This window comes from Tinamus guttatus, unplaced genomic scaffold (genome assembly GCF_059628265.1).
Source record: "Tinamus guttatus ecotype Peru unplaced genomic scaffold, ASM5962826v1 Tinamus_guttatus_pri_ptg000246l, whole genome shotgun sequence".
Lineage (NCBI taxonomy): Eukaryota > Metazoa > Chordata > Aves > Tinamiformes > Tinamidae > Tinamus > Tinamus guttatus.
Genome location: NW_028288780.1, coordinates 6,299,932 through 6,320,567, shown reverse-complemented (window position 1 = coordinate 6,320,567; position 20,636 = coordinate 6,299,932).

Genomic DNA, 20,636 nt, shown 5'->3' with positions numbered 1-20,636 from the left:
TCAATACTTGTTTTCACTCAACTCGTTGATTTTCCATTTTAGCAGACACCCTGTGCTGGCACTGTTGGGTTCTGGTGTCTCTTTCCCTGGCTTCTGAGGCCTGATGCCTGTTTCCTTCTTGGCAGCACTGTTGCTGCATAAACTGCCGGCTCCCACTGCCATTCTCTCGTTCTCTCTTTCCCTTCACAGCCTGTAGTGTGGGGAATTTTCACTCCCTGCAATGGGTTCAAATTCTCCGCAGAACAGGAGCTCCCCCTGCTCCTTCCTTCATGGGGAGGTTACCTCAACCAGTCACTTTTCACAAACCAGAAGATGCAGGAGTAGAGCAAACAGAAGAGATGGTGGCTGTCAAATCCAGGCTGAAATATTTAGTGGGTTCAGGTGTAGCAAGAGCTTAAATTAATTCAGATGGAGCTTTACTGCCATAGCCACAGTGGTATCCTTTGGCAATCTGACATGGGCAGAGCAGCTGACAAATGTGTAGGTAGGCCCCCATTGATTGCAGATAGGGCTGTTGAAGCCAGACTTTCAAGATCATGTATTTGTAAAGTTGCACCACTATTTGCTTGTTTTGCTGTCTTCTAACTTAAGTTTCTTTGATAGATGGATTTTTTTTTATTTAGCTGTTTTGACAGCTGTAAGATAATCAAGTTCTTTAAATTTACTTGTGTGAAATGGGGTAATATTTTTTGGCCAGCTGACACTGGAACTGGATTCCAACTCTGGAATCTGGGAATGGGAAATGGAAGCGAAGAACTACTTCGGCTGCCTTTGGGTCTCTATCCTCTGTTTCATTTCAGTTTCTTCAGTGTCATCTTTTGAACCATAGCTGCTGCATGTTTTATGTGACCCCTATGAGATCTCCCTCACTGCAAATCCAGATATCCAGTAAATCTGTCACTTTGCAGTGATCTCATGGCTTGCCAGACAATACATGCCCTTTGAGGAAAGCAACTTTGAATCCAGTAAAGCAGCCAGGAGTGTTGAAGTATTGTCTTCAAACTTGGTTTATTTTTGAATAAACTTGTGTTATCATTGTTATCTAGATTATAGTAGTGCCTCCTGGCCCCCAGTGAGATTAATATTTGCTACTTGCTGCACCATATGAATAGTTCCTATACCAAAGGAACTTAAGAAGCAAAGGAATTAGAAGTGGCATTAGAGAGTGGCAGAACCAGCAATATAATTTATATCCTTTGATTTCCTGGTCCTCGGCAATCTGACTACATTGAATTATGAATTTTGAAATTTTGCTTGTGGTTTCTATGTCTTTTGGAATTCTTATTGACACTGTTTTCTTCCTTTCTTGTCATTTATGGAAAAGCAGCACTAAAAGGTGTAAAAGTATCAATTAAACTCTAACATGTGAATCACATGAGATTCACACACAATGAGCATTTTGCCTAATAACCATAAAGAAAGCTAACTCTTTCAGTAAAGAAAAGGCTGGTATTTATGTGTAATGCACTTGTTTTACCACATCATTAAATACTGGCTGTTTCTTTCTACGCATCACTCAGCAAATTACTTTATGCATCAGGGAATCCAGTGTACCTGGTTAATGGGCTGATCTCGTGCTTAGAAACTGTAGTGATGAAATGTTAGACCTTCACTATCAGTAACTCAATAAATAATGGAGGTGGAGAAAAGTCAGGTAGGTTTTATTGTGATTCATGATACAAGCCTTACACTTGAAAATTTACGAAAGGTTCTTTTGGATGGATTTCATCAGAGTTGCATAAATCTAGGAGTTATATCGAAAGTAGGAATGTGTAGGGGTTTTGCAAATATTTCTGCAAATGCTTTATGCAAAGCAGCAAAAGTAGGGAAACTTGCATAGACCAACTCTTTTCCTCAGGCGTACAGTGCGTATTTTGGACTGTGCAAGTCATGGGAGAAAAAAGAGATGTATAATAAAGAGGAGATCTTTCTTCTGAGTTATATTACTTCTTACTCCAACCCTCCTAGCCAGAACTCATTCTTGGTCTTTTTTTTCCTCACAGCTCACAAGCTGAATCTCCATGATTATTTAGAGAGTGCTTTGCAGTACCTTCAAGTCGTCTAGACAAATCAGGATGTATTTTCTACAGAGCATCTAAAGATCCATGAAGGGAATCTTTCCACTGGCTTCAGTGGGCTTTGAATCTCACTTAACTCATCCTTTAAAGCAATACAAATAGAAGATCTGAAGGCAGGAGTGTATTTGCATATCTCCTTAACCCTCCCTCTAAATACTAGAGGCTTGACTTTTATGAGGCTTTTATCTTTGCCTCTCGCTTCCACTTCTATCCTTTCCCATACATATAGAAAGAAGCGTTTTCAACCCTCTTCTCTCTTTCTCCCTCTCTCTCTCCAGTTTGTTTTCAACCCTTCTCTCCCTGCCTCCCACCCTCCACATTTTTGTATGAGGTGTTTCTGCATTTCTTCTGATGGAAGGAGGAACAGAATCTTGCTAGGTATGTCTCAAAAGCAGGAACAGAGTAGTGCACAGGTAAATAGCTTGGATTTTTTTTTTTTTTGTCTGCAAAGAAACCATCTTCTGCTGAGTATTCTGAGCTAAGTTTTTTTTTTTTTTTTTTTTTTTTAAGAACCTTCTTTATTATTCACTTCCTAGTCAATATAAGCCTTCTAAAATGAAGCAGAGATCCAAGCTGGTATTTCAGAACGTTCTGTGCCTATGCACATTGACGCTAAAATGTCCCAGTCCTCCAGATTTCCAGTGGTTCCAAGTGGCTGTGCTTGACTGCTGCATTTGGCGCTGAGTTTACATAATCCCTGGATGGAATGGTTAAATCAGTAAAACTAAATTTCTGCTGTAGTTAAGCTGGCAAAAAACCCTTAGAGATGTATAGTGTTCATTATATATGTAGTTAGTTGACTGACTCTGCTAGTACGTTAAGTAGAAGGGTAATATCAACACGATCCTCTGGGTCCTAGGTCCCAAATGAATGGGTCTCCCTGTGCATTTTTCAGATAATGCTTGTTTCTCAGCAATGTTGGTATGAAGGCACTAATGGAAAGGTATTCTGCTATAAAGGGGTTGCTTTTTTAGGTTACACTGTTGCTGTAAATATTTCCTAATTATCTCCATTATGGTAAAAATCTGAAAAAGTATAAATTGAGTTCTTTGCATAATTTATAAAAGCTGAATGTTTCCTAATTAGTTCTGTTAAGTTAATGATATTGCAGCCTCATTTTTCCGTAGCCCTGAGCAATGACCTTTACCCTCCCCGTTTTTAACACTTTCTTTCAGTTGAAAAACATGTGGTGACCTTCCCCATCTTGAATGATTTTTGGGAGACATAATGCTTTGGAAAATGTTACAAATCCCTTCTCCCCTCTCCCTTTGAAAGTAAAGAAATGGTCTGCTTTATGCAGGCAGAGTAAAAGCCTGATTTATACAGATCCCCTGAAGAATGCTGGTGAAGTGCATTCCTTCAGTGTTTTCATAGAAACTGATGTGAGCTGCATTAGCAGAAGATGTGAAAATGGTGAGGTGGGGGAGAGAAACCTCTCTCAAAAGGATTCTAAAATAACATTTTGCATCCTCGAGTAATTCCCAGCTCTCCCTGGCAACCATTCATTTCTTCCGAACAGCAGAAATTTGCAATATGAAAGTGGATTGGCTTGCTTTTCCCATGGGGCTCTGTATCTCTTCATCCACCGCCTAGGGTAAAAAGCAATGCATACGTTTACAATATAAATGTGATTTAATCGACCTCCCTGTCAGCGAGAAATGGCAAGCATATCAAACAAGCCCAAGATGTTAGGAAGGAAAAATCATAAATTATTCCAGTGATGAGTTTCTGAGCAGCATTTTGGACTACTAGATGATTCTATGTAAAGCTGTTCCTTGAAACAATAATTAAGATAATTCTGTGTGACAAGGAGAAGAATGTTCAGCTTTGTATGAAATGTGCTTTATGTTTAGTAAGCTGAATGTTGGCTGTATTGATTGGAATTTCCCTTAGCTGCTGGAGCGCAAGGCTTCAGCTAATTGAATGATGCACCATCCTCAAGTCTAAATCAGGAACGTGCGAGGGTCCCTCGCGGCTGCTCCACGTGGGTGGGTCTGTGCGGGTGCCCAGTTTAATGATTTTCAGAAACAGTATTTCTTTCTTTTTTTTTTGAGTGGTGAGTATATAGCTATGGGGAAGGGAGGAAATTTTGTGTTCCAAATTCCACCTGGTGGAATCCACCTCTGCTCGTCCGGAGTGAAACCTCAGGAGGAAATGCTCATAGGAGGGTAATGGCAATTACTTTATCTCAAAGAGCCTCTTCCAGAATCACTTCATATTTGTAGGCACAACTGTGTGTTTTCTATTTTTTCTTATACTTTTTATTTGGAAAGATGAAGCAAGAAAGGTGGAGAAGGAATTAATTGGAGTTGGACCTTTTCTGTTCATCAATAGGATTACATTTGCTGCCATCCCCTGCCCTCCTCAAAATGAAGCCTTTTTAATTTTTTTTCTTTTGCCAGATTATTTAATGTCTCTTACCATTTACTTCCGATTCCACTACAATACAGTGTGGATCAAGCTGCCACAACCTTGGTTCCTAAGAACTTCACAATGTGATTTTTAGCTTTCCCCAAAACATCTATCTGGATTCATCAATGTAGGATGCCATGAGGGACCAAACTGCACTAAGTTTATGTATAATACAAAGATATCATGATTGCTTTCTCGATTGTTTTAGGTGCTAGGCTGGGGGGTGTGTGTGTGTGTGTGTAACATAGCAATAGTTAGTGCAAAGCTTAATTTTACTCCACATTTTAAGAAGGGAGCTTGCCACTTGGGTTATCTTTAGCTTACCTCATTCTTCTGACTGTGAGAAATGCTTCCTGTTGCCATCTGTCCCCCACTGCAACACTTAACTAATGTAGTGTTTGTTTTACATTTTTCTTTTTCTGCTGTTCCCGACTTAAAACTCTATTACAGCCTCATACATATCCTCACTGGCTTCCCTTCTGCCTATTACAACTAAGGTTTTGGTTAAAAACAATTATTATCTGATGGACTTTTGTAAGTCATTTCCTACATTTTTAGGTTTTGACCTGCTGTAGTATGTTTCTTTCAAGCTCCTTTGACAGAATGTGTCATTTTTGAACTTTACACTTGGATTCTTGGCTCCAGCACACTATGAATTACTGCCTTTCTCCTCCTCTTGTGAATAAATTATAGTTCCTACCTCTTAGAGGACTGCCATACTGTCTCCTTCCCTGACCTCATGTTCTTAATTCACTTGAAAATTTCTTGTTATTTAGTTTAACCTCTTGTGTAGCTTTGCTTTCTCTGCAGTGCGTTTTGTTTTCAATACATAATCTTCCAAGTCCTCTTTTGTACCTGATGTTTTACCTCTTAAAGGTCTTTACAGCAAGGTTGATGTATCTAGTATTCTGGCTGGATTCCAGTGTAAGTAATTACATTCTGTCTTTCTAAATTCTCCCTACCTTTTCAATTGCATGTGATGGTCCCTCTCTTCCTGCCCTTCACTTCTGTGTGCATTGCTAAACAGGCCCTGTGCTTCAGCCTGCAGCTTTTCCACCATATCTTCCTGTCTAATATCCTTTGGGGCAAAAGAGAAATTTAGGACATTATTTATCACTTTAACATGAATGTTGTATCTCCTTTGCACATTATTTTTTGTGAATTGCAAGTTTTGATCATGTAGTTCTTCTCACTGGCATTCCAATGGATTCAATACCGCATTTGTCCTACAGGACCCTTTTGCAGGGCTTTCAGTCTTCTCCCAGAATGGATTTCTCTTATTTCGCCGTTCAGTGGTTGCTCATCTCTCCCACCATCATGTTCCCCAACCCTTCTGTGCTTACTGATCTTCCAGTTTTAGGAGCATGAGCTATGTTCAAACAGGACTCTGCCAGCTCACAGGTTTATCATGTGCAGCTCTATTTCTTGGTAACAACCTCACGGAGGGAATATACCAAGTGTTCCTCAAATGCTGTGGATGTTGGGGACAGGCACACATGGATGAAGGTCAGAATTGGGGCGCTTGGTTTTGTGACTGTGTTGATCCCTTGGGAGGGCAGTGGCTGCTACTCTGCCAGGTGGGAGTCTCTGCAAAGGAAATAGTGATGAGGAATCTCTTTCCTTGAGCTTTGAGTCTCTGCCTTAAAGAAGGGCTTTCTTCCGAAATGTACTGCATTGCAATGGATAGGTACTGACGTTTTCTGGTGTAAAATAATTGTGCCAAGATGATGTACAGAATGCATTGGATGCTGACATCGTGTGCTGGACTAGGCATATTGAGAAATCTTAAGAGCTTGGCTGTTGTATAAGAGTTTGGCTGATTACTTTACATAATCTGTATGAGTCACACCAGGGCCAACAATGAGGCTAGTTAGGTTGGAGCAGCCTGAATTTGGGAGTTCAGAAGGAATTTTTCTATAGATTTACAAAGAGAGTTGCATTTTCCCTTGATCAAGATTATTTGGCTGTGAAATGCTAGGAGTCTGAGAGAAGGTGGTGACTATCCGGCAAGGTAGTATCATGGTATAATATGATGTAAAATTAAGCCAAATCAATTGCAAGATTCAGGTGATGATGGATTTGCCTTAAAATCAGAACCATATTCAGCAGGAGCTTTTTATCTCCCAGAACTTTGGGCACAGAATGGTTTAGAGTTTCTACTGTTGATTGAATTTGTGATTTGGAGCTCTCTGTGGTCACTGGCATTTATTGCTGAGTTTCATTAAACCTTCAATGTTTGTCAACTCTGGAAAAAAATGATTGTTTTACTTCATGTTGACGTCAGCAGACCCTGCTGTAAGGAGTCTAATCCAGGGCCTGGATCACGAAGAGTGTTCAGGAGCAAGGTATATAATTAAGCCAAAGCAATAATATATCTGTCATAACCATAGAAACAGTCTAGTTAAACTATAGGCATGAGATTATTTCCATGAATTTGATGTAGATCCATGTGACAGGGTGTACACTGTGTGACTGATTCAAGAAGAATAATTGAAGGCTTAGAGATGCAAAGCAGCATGGGGGAGAGCGTAGCAAGTGGAAATTAAATACATGGTGGGGAGGTGCTTATTCCTCCTCCTAGCCAGATTATTCATATATTCCTGTCTTGATGTAGAGTCTTCTCTTATTCAGTGAATTAATGGTAGCCAGCAATGACAATATTCCCCTTTCCTCCTTGCTCCCTCCCAAAAAACCCAAGCAAAAAAAACTCTAACCCACCACAGTCACTGTGGTACTGGGGAGGAAGGGATATGGTGAAATGTATTCATTGTTGGCTTTCATTTCCATAAGAACAGTGCTAAGAAGAAACAGAGCTAACTAATCAGCATTAGGTAGTAGAAAGCAACCTGCCTGTGAACAGAAAACACGGCAGCATTGCTGAGGTGCGCAGTCGGGAACGTGGTGCGTCGGGGATGTTGCTGTGAGCAGATGCCCTCCCTGAGCTCCGCACACCGGATGCGGCAGCATGGCGGGAAGTTTGGGAGCGAGTGGCACCTTCCTGACTTTGCCACAGCTATTTATTTTTTTAACTTCCATGATAGCCTAGATATATATTTATTTTTTAATCTTTATGAAAAAGCATATAGTGTCAGTGACCTCTTACTTATCAGACTTGCATCCAGGCAAGCCTGCAGGCAGGCAAAACCTGCGGTTTTACTGGTATTATCATTTGGTGATGTCAAGCACAGCCCAGGTCCAGGTTGCCGACCACGTCCTGGCCAGGGGCGCTGTGTCCTCCAGGGCAGCAGTGAACAACAGCCTCGAGTTCCACAGGCGGCAGCGGCTGCAGGAGCAGCCGCGTGCGGTGGCGGCGGCGGCGGCTTCCAACGCGTCGCTCGCGGCGTTTCCGCGCCGGCCGGCGGCGGCGTGGGAAGGAGAAGGTGGTTTATTTACAGTGGCTGTCAGGAAAAGTGAAAAGGGCATTACTGCGAGTCTCTTCATGATATAAAGGCGAACTGCACTCCTTCACACACCGTCGCTCTCAAGAGCAAGTAGCTGTCAGCCTGTTGCTGCATGCATGCAAATGCTGTTGTAGGTTTTCCTCTGTGGTAGGTTTTTATTCAAACTTTTATAAGTAATGTAAGGCTTATCCTTTGGCTAAGGATATTTACAAGGAGACACTTTACCCTAGAATATTAGTTTTAAGGAGTGGTTATGAAGAATAGCAAATAACTCTTGTGATAGGTTCTGAAAACACTGTAAGGTCTGGATTGAAAACAATCTGGATTGGAAACAATCCTGTGACAAGCACAGTTCATGACCTTTATTTTAGATGGGATCGAACTGCTGGATCAGGGCTAAATATGCTATGAGACAACGCTGGGTAGCGGATAGGTGCTGCTCTGGGCAGGTCATTGCAAGGGGTGCTGAAACTCTCTTTACGAGACTGGTGTCAAATGTACTATTTCTAACTAATGTTGGCATTTGTAATTTTGTGAAAGCTTTAAGTACTGTGGTGTTTGATTGCTAGGAGTCCCTTTAGCTTTAAATGCTTCTGTTGTCAGTTTGTCTAGCAGATACTGAAAAACATCTTCTGTGTTTATGCCAGTTCACTCGGAGCTGAGAAATATTCTGGGAGATAAGAAGGCAGGACAGATTGAGAAGAGATGAGGTACACTCAAAATCCGGAAGGACTTGAGAGATGTTTCGAAAAATATTTAGGCAGGGAAGGGTGTAACACTCTAATATGAACAAGCTTTAGGCATCTACCCAAATTGGGAGGAGGAGAAGTGGGAGGGAAGAGGGGATGTTGAATATTGGCATTTGGTTAACATCTCTGAGCACATAACTCTTACTGAAACTCTGGCTTTTGTGGCCAGAAACAGCCTATTAGTGTTTTTTCTTAGTCAATATTTCCAGATGTGAAAGGTTAGTTTTAAATACAGCTTATACCTTTAGAATTAAACCTTTCAAATTACTCAATACTTGTAAGACTAAAATATTTTAAATGTTCTTCTATATTTTAATTGCATTCTTTATTTCTCTCTAGGTAATTACGTATAGTAAACAAGATAGGCATCGTTTAGCTTTCTCTAATGTCTTAGAAGAAAATAAAGAAAAAGTAGTCATTGTATATTAAGACTTGCAAATCTCTCTATATATTTTCTGTATACAGGACTTGTGTGTACTTCTGCATCCATATTCATTCCTTCCAGACCTCTGTGTGCCTCTGCAGAGCACAGATGGTTCCCCGTGTCAGAAAGGAGCACTCCCTGGTTGTGCCTGGCAAAACAGCTGCAAGGGTTACGCTGTGCCCCTGCAGGAAGGAGGCCCTAGGAAAGCAGCTCAAGTAGAAACTGAGGGCAAGTTTGGTAACAGGTCTTGAGGTTCTGTCATTGCTACTCAAATTCTGTGATTGTGCTGAACACGTCTGTCCTTGTTGACCCTAATGCACTTGCTTCATCCTACCTCCTTTCCTGCCTCTGGTCTAAGTAGATGTGTCAGGACAAAGTGATGCAATGTTACCTCCAGTACTATATCTGAAGTTTCCCTGTCAGTAAAAAGTGCTTACATTTATAAAGTAGCAGAAATCGCAAGCAGTGAATCTCAAGAATACTGTCTGACAGCTCAACAGGTAGCAAAACAAACGAGAACATATAACCAAGTGGTTTGGCCTCCTGGAACATGCTTGCCTATTCCAATCACTTTTTCTTCTCTTAATTGTAAGTTCTGCAATATGTTAAATTCAGTCTTCCTTATTATATTAGTATGTACATTTGCTCATTAGTGTGTAGATATCAAGAGATCAGCCATAGGCACTGATGATGTTATGTTTGTTCTTAGCGTAGGATTGGTGCATCATTAAATGATAAATTTCTATCTCTCTTACCATCGATGCTGGAAAGAAAAACCTAGACATTTGTCATTTTAAACTGCAACATGCATTTCCAAGGACCACAATGGATACCAATTGATTTGAATGCTTTTCTGATAAGGTGGCACTTTGTACGTTCACAAATAATATGTGTTAAATGATTCTTAAATTATGAGAATTAATATGTGTTAAAACTATTCAACTTGGTATTTCACAGCTTCATTGATGTATTAAATACAGATGTCCACCATTACTAATAACCTTACAACTATTGATTATTCCTGAATATGTATTTATTAGCTTAATATTACATGGTAAGATCCTATATTACAGAATTTTGTAAATATATAGAACAGATTTTGACCTAAGTAGTTCATCACAGGTGAAGCATTTTGGTAGAGTACTATGGGGAAGTTGTTGGTCATCTGCCCCATTTCTGGTATGCCTGTGTTCCATTCCATCTCCCTTTCATTTCTTTAAACGCTTCTGAGACTTTTTCTAAGCACACAGATTTGATAACCCATGTGGTCAGCCCCCTTTCTGCCGGGATCCCTCCCTGCTCGCCCAGGAGGAGATCTGGAGGCCGAGGCCGGGCCGTGTGGCTATGCCTGCCTCCAGAAGCACCGCAGTCTGCCACCAGGCCCTCTGTATAGAGCTCCTGCAAATGCAGCTGATGCTTCACGAACCTGAGCAGCATCTCTGTTCCTGTGAGTCACGAGAAGGGCTGTATTGAACTGCAGCCCCTTTCATGGCATCAGGCTGCCTTCTGCAGCCTCCTGCAGTGCTCTAATTCGGTGTGAAGGTAACGTCTGGGGACAAAGCAAATCGCTGCAACGTTTTGGGGCTCTCTGCACATCTGACAAGATGGGAGGTGTCTCTTACGCTTGAGCTGTGTGTTTAAAATTTTCCTCTATAATATGGGTAGGTTTTTGTAAGTCTCCCCCTTTTATTTTTTCCAGTGATTCTTGAGGAGATTTGAGGTGTTGGATACTTAGATTTTAATCACACTTTTTATTCTGCTTGTTTCTTAGGAAGGTTTCACTTCTTTTATTGCTTCTTTTTCTCCTTTCCATATTATATCATAATCTAAGGTGCTGCTTCTTCATGAACGTGAGTGCGGTCCTGAAAGCAAGTCTCCCAATCCACAGGCACTGAACTCACTTTGACTCCTCTGATCCCTAGACTTGACACAGGGAAAAAGTGCAGCTGAGGGGGAAAATCGACCTCAGTGACTTGCAGAGGAAGCAGGCCACTGAAAGGGCGAAGCAGGGATTCTGTATCCTTCAGTAATCCCGCCAAGACATTAATAGTTAAGATAAAAATAGAAAAATATAATTATTCTAATTTCATTTCCTCTCTTAGAAAATACAAGAGCAGGCAAGACCTTCATAACCCTGATTTCCAGGTTTATATCTCTCTATCAGACTTGTATGACTTGAAGTCTATGGGAGCCTTAGTAATAAAACTAAGTGAATAATTCCTGGTGAATAACTTAGTTCATGAATTACTGAAGACCTTTTCAGCCATTTTTTTTCTTTTCTTTTTTTCTTTTTTTTTTTCTCCTTTTTAACACCCTGATTTACTGCAGGCAACTTTCTGGGTACTGAACAGTAACAGACTCTTGACATTGCAGTTGGCTTCCAAAGCCATTTGGGAGAGTTTGTGTTTCCCAGTTGGCTGAACATAACCTTTACTCTGAGGAAAAGAACTTGGAAAAGAAGGTGGTAGTGCTTGTACTTCTATTTTCATATAGAGAGACAGCAATTGGTTTGAAATTCCCTACAATTCCTTAATCTTTTTTTCTTTCTGGGTCACAGAGGTATTATATGAGGTGTCATTCTTCTTAGGTAAAGGCTAATGTAAGATTTATTGGCTATGTGTAGAGTTCAGATTTAAATTTCTCCTGTCACATTCATACAAAGTAATTGCCTGCACATTTACAGATGGAAAAGGTACAATCAGATCCCTGTCTGGTGCATTTGATTACTTTCATGTTGGGGCTACAGAAAGGGTTTTTCTGAAATTTATTTTGCCCTGCTGTGTCAAGCAATATGTCATCTCGCACAAAATCTCTGTCTTTTGTGCTGCAAATGCTTTATGTGCTTAATTGATAGTGAGGAAGGAAAAGATTGTTAGGACTCATACACCAAAATCTTATGCTGGGAGTTTAATGACAAGCTCCCCATAGCCTATAGTTCAGCTGAATATAGACATTAAGGAGCAGACCTGCAGTGGGCCCTGGGATGACACCAAACTTTGAGAAGGAAAACTTTGGTTTTGGAAATGGGGAGGTGACAAAATCAGTTGACCAGTTGAGTAAAATAAGAATATTTGGTGATCCATAAAACAGGCTCAGGGCATGGTGTTGAGCAGAGGTTAAAAGTTAGAGCTTTTCACAGCTAATTGTTGAGGTTTAGAAAGAATATGTAGGCAGAGAAGACTTGATTCTTAGCGGTAAGGTAGATATTGAGGGATTATTTAGCAAGGAAATCCCTTTAGCAGTTGCAAGAGAGGGAAATATTGCTGAGATCTTTCTCTCCGCTAAGTCTTCTTACCCATACCCATTACCCTGAGTTGACTGAATGCATAGAATTATTTTTACCTATAGAAAACAAACAAAAATATAAGAAGTTTGCAGGTGCCTGTTGTGCTTTTTTCTTTTGACCATTGTTTTCCTCTGTTAGGCTTGCAAGTTGGAAAGCTGTGCCCTCAAGTACCTGTGTCCTACCTTGCTGCTTCTTAGATGATTAGAGAGATTTTGAAGAAGGCATCTGTTTTAGCAGAGAAAAACTAAGATCCTCTCTAAGTCTCTTCTGCATTTACTGTTGAGGTTCTGGTACATATCCAGGATACATTACATCAGTTAATGTGGGAAAGATTAGTATTACCCGTCCCTGTGTGAAACACAGGCAGAGCTAAGAGAGAACTGACAAAAATGGGATAGATCAAGTTAAGGGTGCAGTTTAACAGTGCATCTAACCTGTGTCACAGGCAACTATTTGGGGTTTTCCTTGACTTGCACTTTCTGATTTTCTGTAGAAAAGTGTTTGTTTCCATAGTAACAGCCACATTACATGATTCTGTACTTATGAGACCTCTGAGATCGACCAGGGTCTCGGAGAAATATACTTTTCAATATGCCATGTAAAAATTCTCTCCTTGTTAGTACAAGAAATCTGATTTTCAGTAAAGGGAGGCACTTGTTGGAGGATTCTAGGCTATGGCTATTTTGCTTATGCCTTCGTTTTCCGTCCTTTCTTCCTGCATTATAGGTGATGCTTATATTGCTGCCCATTAAGGTACTTGACGCTTCCTGTTACAGGCTTGCTCTTCAGCTGGGTGCAGCTCCACCAAATATTAACAATTTATACTCATATTTTCCGTCATATTCAGGATTTTTGCCTTTTGCACAGTTTCTTTGGAAGTTGAAACTGTGCAGCCATTTCTGAGAATGATTTTTTTTTCAAATTATTATTATTTTTAAGACTTCAACAACCCCTCTGGGGTATTTGCTTTTGCTGTCACCCCCAAAAGATCTGCTGGAATTTAACATTTTTAAAACCTGCAGTTCCTCAGTATCCATGCTGTAAATTCCTGGCTTTTGGATGTTTGTGGAGGATCTTAATGTGTTCCTAAATATGTGTATTATTTAATAGATAGATTCCATTAGTTGTCTGAAGAAGGTCGGGTGTAACATGACTAATCAAGTTGTGCTAGAGGAGTAAGCGATCAGGAAGAGATATTAGAATGGTTAGAAAATGAAGATAGGACGTAACTTAATCTCTTAATAATGCAACTAGTCCATGAAGAATCTGAAGTGGTAAAGATCCCTTTAGTCTAATTTGGTTTTCACACTGATCTTGGTCATTTTCAACCTGTTCAGAAGCTGCCATGGAGACTGTAAATACCTCAGACGTTTCTTAATGAATTATAAAAACAATGTGCACTTGGTTACTCAAGTAGAATGCTGTGTTACGATTCATTCCTGCTAGGAAATGTACTGAAGTGCTATTTCTGAGGCCAGGGGTGTTCAGTTTATGCTGAATTACTTCCACTGTTCCTTGATATGATACTCCAAGGAAATTTCTTTTGATATGTTAGTATTCCAGTATTATAGCTTATTTTCTAAATTTGATTTTCTTGTACTGTGAACTCCATGGGTGTATCGCTGGTACAAAACAGTGCTTGAATAGTGTCGAGTTACCCAGATGAGCTCCTGGAGAGCTTGTTTGGCTTTCCTGGTGTGCTGCTCCATCCCTGCTAAGTGTGAATAATTGGGCTGAGCTGCAGCCGCCGGAGCCGACAGAACCTGCAGACTCCTTGGACCATTTTACCGCTTTCTGTTTCCTGAGGAGAGCAATCCCAGGGTTGGAAAGGGCATGCTGTTCAGCACCGCAGTGCGATGTGAGCCGTTATCCCCTGCAGCCTCGCTCTGCCTCCTCCGTGACGGTTCCTTTGGTTTGTCACCGGGGCGCTCTCCTTCGGCAGCCCCTTGCGTGGACAGAGCCAGGACTTGGGCGTTTTGCTTCCTTGTGCAGCTCTCGGGTGCTTGGTTTGTGCAAGTGAGCTGCCATTCCCAACGTGCCAGACAGAACAAAACAGAGTCTGTAACACAAGCAAGATCCCAGTGAGTCAGGAATCTCACAAGCCCTAAAGGTAGCAAAATACGTGTTTGCAGGTGGACGTGGGCCGTGTTGTACTATCATTGTAACACTTTATTTTGACAAACTAGCAGATTTGTGGCTGTTTGTTTCCTCTGAATTTCGCTATCTCTCCAGCAGTAGCTGGTGTTATTGATCAGGCTGTGTAACAGCGAGTTTGCCGGGGGAGATGCTCAGCGCAGCAGTGGAGATGCAAGCGGCCACGGAACTGCCCCCAGTTCCTTTTGCGAGAGCTCCTGGAGCAGAGTGCTGTGCTTTGAGGGAAAACTCAGCAGGGAAATGAGGGAAAGCAAACGCACCCAGTAGCCAACTCCGCTTTTATTATCCAAAGAGTAGTCAGTCCAAATGGAGGAAAAGAGAAAATTGATAGGGAAATAAGAAAGTATGATGAAAAGTATTTTCTAGCCTGTTTGGCAGTTAGCTCAGGGTACTTGGAGCCTTTTTCCTTTGAATCCACATAAATTTATAAAGAGCTATATGAAGAAGCTGAGTGAACAACTTAGGGGTGTTTACATTCTTTTATGGGAAGAAATATGAAGGTGACTGCTAGAAAATATTCTGAGTAGGTGAACTCTGCTGCTGCTGTTTGAATGGAGCTTTTGAAGTAAACATTCCTCTACTGAATGGAAAAGTACCATTTTGGCAGAGATGAGTGATTAAGAGTCATGAATGTAAAGACAAGTAGTTGCAACATCTACCTTTAGGAGGCCTAAGATGCTTCCCGACAAATGCAATGTTACCATATGGTTGGAATATATTGGAGCAAAGTATAGTTAGGCTTCCAGATGTGATTTTTCTGACACTTTTCAAGTGGCTAGGCTAGAAAATGCATTTTGTAAGAATAGATTAAGTTTCTCAGTTTCTGTGTGCTTTTCTGTTGTTATCCATTTTGTACTAAAAATCTCCTTGTTTAGGGATATCAAAAGTGACAGCAGCAGCTGATTGGATGGGAAGTAAGAAATTCAATGTTTTGTGAGAACAAAATTCCTCTTCCGTACTCTTTTCCTTTGATCTCTTGTACTCTGAAGGCAGAACTGAGCAGTTTGATTTCAAAGTTCCTAACTGTATGCCAGAATTAATACCATAGCTTCTGCTCAGAAGTCTTGTCATCGCGGTACAAGAGCTAAACATCCACTCTTATCGACTAGGACCTGGGCCTCCTTACACTGCAATGACACATGTTTTCCACAGGGATGGGCAAAAGGATGCAGAGAAGAAAACTCTGCTTCTTCCCAACTTCTGCAGCCATGTGCAAGTAGGATTCAGATGCCCACATTTGTTTGTTCTCATTATTTCTTTTCTCTCTCCCCTTCTGTCTGCCTTTTCCAGGTAATTTTTGCTGTTTTATAGACACATTTAGGAAAAAAAAAACCAAAACAAAACAAAAAAAAAACTTATAGTAACTGTAAGAGCCTGTGGAAGGACAATTGGGAGAGGATTTTTGGTGTATCAGCTTGGCACATACCTTTTCATAATCTTTTTTTGTCTATATTTCCCGAACATGTTTATGAAAAGCAGCATCAAAAGAGAAGATATTTTAAAGAGAAGATATTACCCAAGTTGCTCCTATCTCTTAGGTTGTCTTTTCTTACCAAGAAAAGAATAAACATTGGCTCTTGTATGACTGCTAATCTTTTTGTGTGTGTGTGTATGTGTGTGTTCATATAACAGCTAATAAATAGTTTGTTTCGTTATTTGTTCAGTACTTTTCCAGGAACTGAAGCTAAGCCCAACAGTTTTACGGAACCTCTCAATAGTTGCTAATGGCTCTGTGATAGCTTCAGCCCGTATCCAAAGACAGATTTCATCTGGACCAGATACCCTGAGATCTTATCCATTTATTGAGAATACTAATTGTATTAGTACCATCTAATTTTACTTATCTTCAGCTTCAGAGTGCTTGCCAAACAAATTAAACACAGACCATTTACTGGGAGAAGAGGAGAACATTTCCTCTTGGGTCCGAGCAGTTAGTATAAGTATGGTTATTGATAGGTTTATTATCAAAACTGAAATCAGTTAAAAATCAAGCTTTCTATGAATTCACTTGGTGTCTTAATTGAATTTATTTTTGCACTTTACTGGACCATCAGATACAGTAATCAGTTATAATTTATTTTTACTTATGCGGTGATGCAGTTCTTCATCTAAATACAAAAGCCTTTTTATTGATTTTTATAAATAATGTCTAAAAGCAGTGTCTTCCTATATTGCGGGTATTAAGTATTGCAAAAATGATTTTTTTGAGGCAGATTTTTCTTCAAAGTGATATTGTATGCTTAGCCTTAGATGCTAGACCAATAACAATACTTCTGGTATTCCACTTTTTGTCAGTAGGTCTTGATTTGCAAAGAATATCACTATAACTCTTCGTAGCTAGATAAGCTGAGATGTAGGAAGGTATCTTATGTCTAGCAGGCTCCTGCTCTCTGGTTAGAACTGTAGTCTTGTGCTTTTGCATAGTCCAGAAGGATGGAGCATGTTGACTCCTTTGGGATTTTCCAGTATTTAAACATAAGATGATATAAACATCTTTTAAATACTGGGAACTAAAAATTGAACATGGTCTTTTACAGCTCTTAATTGTTTGGCTTGAACACTGTTTCTGATGTAATTTCTGTCCTCCTGGCAACCTTTCTTTGACAGACAGAATAGCAGCTCTTAAAGTATCTTTATTTGTGGGAATACCATCCAAGCCTAAATTGCTGCTATGCTCTCGCAGAACACAAATCACTGAATCTAGCTCTTGTTAGTCACCCTAAAGATTGATGCTCAGAGCAGAGGGAGAAGAAGAGGGAATAATGTGTTTTAAATACTTTCTCTTATCAACTTTTTTCCTTCTGTAGAACTGACTAAAATGAGGCAAGCTCAGATTTTCCATTTCATTTGTCTTAAGTAATATTTAATATCACCCAAATGATAGTCAAAGGACAGCCTTTGAAGACAGGAGGGAAACCATGTGAAAATCCTACCCAACACTTGGAGAAGGGAAGGTTGTACAAGACTTAGGTATTTTATATACTTCAACCATTTTCAATTCATTTTATATCTCTTAAAAAACCCCCATGTCTTTCACAAAGATTGTTGCTGTAGGACTAAGCAGTTCAAACTCCTAGTAATTCTCACCCTGAATCAAGAACTGCTTCAGAGCTTTACAGTAGTAGGATGATGCTGATGTTTCACATTTCTGATCCTAAAAGCTATTTTGTTCAACAGGAGCAAATAGATCAATCAGTATGGTATTTTGTCTGTAGAAACTAACTTCACAGTATTTAATGATGGATACAGTGGGCTGGATATGCCTAGATTATTCCCTCATATTTTCTCCTGGTTTTGGTGGTATTTTAACCAGGTCATCTGTGTTCATCAGTTTACTCACAACTCTGTAATTTGGCCTTGTTACATCAGTGCCAGCGAAGTGCTTAGAAATAGTTGAATGAAAGGCTTTATGCACTTCAAATGTGTTTATTACTTATTACATTGTAATGATCGTACTTAGCATTACTCACTATTCATAGCTGTGCTGCAGAAGTCTCATAGATGAAATGCCATTGGGTTTGTGGTGGAAGATGAGGAAAAACATAATTTATCAATACATCTGAAATTCATTTTGAAATTATTTTGCACAGAGAGATTCTGTCCCTCATCCTTTCAGCTGCCCTGTGTCTCGCAGTTTCTGGGAGACATGATGCTCTTGAAAAAGAAGTTCTTCTCATCCACTCATCTTCTGTCTGCTCTTTCACGTGCTCCTGCATGTGTCATGCTGCCCCTTAACACCTTGCTGCCTCTTACTCCTCTGCAGGTGCTTTCCTGTCACTGCTGTTTCCTAGGGAAATAGTAGGCAATTGGCAGCTCTGCTTGCATTAGCAGTATGGGGAATGCTTCTCCTTATCTCCTGCTAACTAGAAAATTGTTGTGGCGTTTCAATAAGGAGAGGAGCTTGGATATCTGTAAAAGCAGCTAAGAACAAGCAGGAGTCAGCCCTGTGGCTGCTGCAGCCTCTCTGCACACATCAGGGGTTTGCCAGCTGCTGGCAAGAGCTGCTGTTCTGTAGGACTTGGGGCAGAACAGACGAGCGCTTCCATTGCTCTTCCAGCTTCTTTGCTTGCACCTCATGGTTCAAGACTGCTTATGCCAGAAATGGTTGTAGTATGCAAAAAATCTAGATGGCTTCATAGTATTTGGCTGTATGGTGGAAGCCCCAAACTTCTAAAAAAGGGAGCTGCTTTTTTTTGTCCTTGACTTTTCACAGTTGTCTTTGTGCTGTTGCACTCTTTGAACTCTAACAGCTTGAAAGTGTTTGCAAAGGATGTAATTTCTTGTTGGTTAATGCTTTATGTTTGTATTTGAATGATTCTGTGTTAATGTACAGGGGGCAGAAGCCTGGACTTCCTTCCACAAGTGAAGCTTTTTCCCCTAACTTTGGGGACTTTGCCAAGAAATGTGACCTACTAGCTTACCACGAGTTCGATGCTATAAAGGTATCTGAGCTAGATGGTAAAACTTTCCAGAAGGAAAGCGTTTCTTACTGCCAAGTGTTTTCTATTCCCTGTTCTGACCATCTGCTGGAAAATAAGATTGGCTTGCTGGCCTTGTTACATTTCCTTTTTCATTCAGAAAGGATCTGGTCAGGGAAGCATATGAAAAGAGGAAAAATACTGCAGTTGTGTATAGTCAGTAGATAATTTTTACAGACCGAGTAATGCTGAGACGGAAGCTGCTGCTGTTTCCTCTGCAAATATGACAAGACTTTATCTTAGTTAACAAGAAAAAACATATAGTGAAACCACACAGTTATTTCATCAGAATCCAATTATTTGCGTATATATCGTCTCAAATAAATATCGGCTTTAAGACTTAATATCATGTAGGCATTTCTGGCGAAAGGAGAACATTGTAACCTTTGAGGAAGAAAACTTAAACAGTAAAGATATTTTGCAGTCTCCTCTCGGTATCGGCTAGGATGATTCCTCTGGCAGCAAACTCTTGTGCCACCAGGCTGCACCAAGGGCAGGACGGGGAGGTGGAGGTGGCCGGGCTGTTAGTCACGCAGCCGCGTGCCGGGCGCTCGCTGCGTCGTGTGGGACCAGGAGCCACCTGACTCAGCAGCGAAATGCCAACTAGTGTGGGGATGGTGGGCACGTGTGGTACTTTAACTGAAACGTAAGTGATAATAATGTGTAGTTTTATGTGACATTCTTCACAGAGATTCCTATTGTGTTTTTCATAGACTGCACTTTAGAGTGTAAGAATGCTATATAGGCAATTGAAAATACAATTAAGATGATGGACTGCAGGACAAGAAAATAGTTAACAACTAAACGCATAATGAGTAAAAGAAGTATTTTTGGAAGATAGATACAAGGTGGGAGAGGGAATGAATGCTTTGTCAGAGGAACAGAAGCATCCCCTTAAGTCAGTTGTAAGGTGAATAGTAAAGCAAGGAGGAAGAGGGAGCAATGTAATTCAGCAGGCAGTGGAGAAAGAAGATTAGATGAAATTGCTAGGAGAGCGTGTAGGATTTGTTCCTTACTCCGGGTTTGATGAGTAATGTTGTTGGCACAATTGCTGTTGTACATACTTGGGTACACAAGACACTTCCCATCTTAGTTCAAAGCTAGTGTTCCATAACTAGTCCTCTTCTCTCTAGATGCCAGTCACTGGACTCCTGGTTTTCCAATTAGATGTGAAAATCATTATTGAGAAAATACACTAGCTAAATGAGGAAAGGACCTCGCATATGAAGAGTGTACTGGAAGAGAAAGAAATCCTGGCGTGTAGCTTTGGTGTGGCTATGGGCCGTGCCCCTGGGCTGCTGGGCATGGAAGCTCCAGCACAAGCCTGGCCACCAGTTGTCCAGAAAGGGGACCTAGGCAGCACACAGGATATTTCTTTTCCTCCGAGGAAGGGAGCGGATCCTGTGTCCTCTGGTGTTGGCTTCCCAGTTGGAAGTGCGTCTGGGTCCCATTGCTTACAGGTAGCTGCAATAACTCTGTGCCTCGCTGACCTGCTACCCAGGGGGACGTCTGAGGAAAAATGCATTAAAGATCATGAGGGGCTCAAATAGGCCTAGATTATCCTGTGCAGAGGAAACACACCCTGCCTTAAAACTCCTTACTGTAGATTATCACTGAAGCTGGGTTTGTACAGATTACAGAAGGATTTTGGCCA